Source organism: Fukomys damarensis, unplaced genomic scaffold (assembly GCF_012274545.1).
Source record: "Fukomys damarensis isolate Sample0158 unplaced genomic scaffold, DMR_v1.0_HiC HiC_scaffold_12, whole genome shotgun sequence".
Taxonomy (NCBI): Eukaryota; Metazoa; Chordata; class Mammalia; order Rodentia; family Bathyergidae; genus Fukomys; species Fukomys damarensis.
In genome coordinates, this window is record NW_022900924.1 from 45,907,877 (window position 1) to 45,910,013 (window position 2,137).

General features: G+C 42.6%; 1 protein-coding gene across 1 annotated transcript in view; it reads right to left on the reverse strand.

Moving 5' to 3' along the window:
- The window catches only part of Plaat1 (phospholipase A and acyltransferase 1), a 32,131-nt gene extending 31,592 nt beyond the window's left edge, over positions 1-539 (reverse strand). Inside the window, exon 1 of the mRNA XM_033762572.1 lies at positions 28-539. The gene's annotated coding sequence lies outside the window, so the exon portion shown is untranslated. The remainder of the gene's footprint in view (positions 1-27) is intronic.
- Between the last annotated feature and the right edge of the window lie 1,598 nt (positions 540-2,137).

Sequence of the window (2,137 nt, forward strand, 5' to 3'; positions counted from 1 at the left end):
CCACCCCGCCGTGTCTCCGGGACTTGCCTGCCCCAAACTTCTCAGGTACCAGGCGTTGTGCTGGGCGCCGCGGTGGTTGAAACCAAAAAAGCTGGGGCACACGTATCGGGAATACGTATTACGTCATGATTTGGCTCTTGGCACCCCAAGAAGAGAGCTGGGTCTTTCACTCAGCCAAGGACGACAGGACAAAAAAAAAAAAAAAAAAAAAAAAAAAATCACGAGAGGGGAGAGAGGAGAAGGGGCGGTAGTGAGGAGTGAGAGAGTTCTCCAGTGGGAAGTTCACCTGGCTCAGGATAGGATGGGGCTCTCCTTAAAGACAAGACTCCCCACAGCCCTGCCTTCCCCCTCCAAAAAACATGCTGGGTCCTCAGGCAGTGGGACGGGTCCCGGTCCCTTGTTCAGCTTGACTCGCACATGTGACAAAGCTGGGCTTGACCAGGAATACAACCTTTCGAGTTAAAAATAAACTTGGCAAGAAGAGGATAGTATCCTCTTTCTGAGGGGAGGGAGGGAGAGAGAGAGAGAGAGGGAGAGGGATAGGAAGAGAGAGCAGGAATGCTAACCAGCTAATAAAAAGCCTGGCCACCTGTCCAGGGATCTTTTGGGGGCACTGCAAAGTACTTTCCATCAAACCAGTCAAAACCTAGATTTTTACTCTGCAGATAGAATTGCAGCTAACAGCTCGTTAATTTTTATGTGCTGGTCACAATGGCCTAAGAGCTGTGTAAACAGGCAGCTGTTCCTATAAAGGAATCATTGAGTCCTGTGTGAAGGTTGCGGGAACATGATCTAAAATTTGAGGTCTGGCTTTAGAACTCGTGGAAACATAAGGTCCAGAGAAGGAAATCAAAAGCATTTGGAGTCCACATGTAATTATTAGCAAAGTGGACATTTGAGACGTAGCTTTATTTATTTTTATGAGTTACCATTTTTCTCCCAGAATCCCTATTCAGTATGTATCTAGAGTTGTGAACTGAATCACTTATGCCCTTAAATATCTCTTTAACATCTCAGAGAGAAAGCCATAAACATTTATTTGCTTTATGTGCCTCAACTATTTCAATTGAGACATCACTGAAGGAAGTAGTTGATGATTTTTTACAGGAGAGTTATTGTGAGCATTTATAAAGCCATCCTGCTTATGAGCTAAATTTATTATGTTTGCCAGGTTAATCTGTTTTCTCTAATCGGACACTTAATCATCCAGTCTCCTCCCTGCATTACACATTCATGAATTTGAACTGAAGAGAGTTGCTCAGTCAGGACAAAATGATGGATTATCTTTTTATTTTGGGGGTATTTGTGATTAAATGCCTCATAACAGAATTAAAGTGGAATAAATTTTATAATTTTAGTTCTAGATTCCTGCCAGATATAGATAAAAACACATTCATTTAAGAGCAAATCCAATTCAGTGCCTAGATGGAATTTACAGGAGAAACAGAAAGCTGTGTAGTACAGGAAAGCTGAATTCTCCCTTCCTTTTTGTAGATGGGAGAGATGACCAAGCAATCCATAGCACTCTATGAATGAATAGCACAGAATCAACCTTTGCATTCAGAAAGCATGAGGAATTAGCTCAGGGCAGTGATAGGTAAGGTTTATTTGAATCTATAACCTCCAGCTGTAACTTCCAGGGTTGGGCATGGTTTGTGGGTGGAGCAAATGTTAGATTACAACTGGATCACCAGTCCCCGTTATTTTGGCTATTACAGTCCACGAAAGCAGCATATAAGTAGTACACACTCCATCAATGACTAGTTGAGTTGCAAATGCTGAAACATATTGAAATAACTGTAATAGGGAGAGGTCAATCGTGTTTGTTATTAAATAGAGTCTATATTCGCTCAAAAGCATTATGAGGGAGCAAGAGCCATTATTTGCCTTTTTAACAAATGGAGATGACAATCAGTTGACATTGAGTGACACTGGACCAAAACCTCAAAAGGATCCCATGAAGATTTTGTGCATGTGCAGGATATCTTATGATCAGCAAAGCACTTTCATAGCTTCTGTGTTACTGGATCCTCGCTGCAAACCTGTGTGTCCTCCTCAGATCCCGGAAGTTGCTGGAAAGCCTGAGAAGTGAAGTTCTGTGTGCACAGCCTCCTGGGGTAGAATTGAGGTCAGGCCT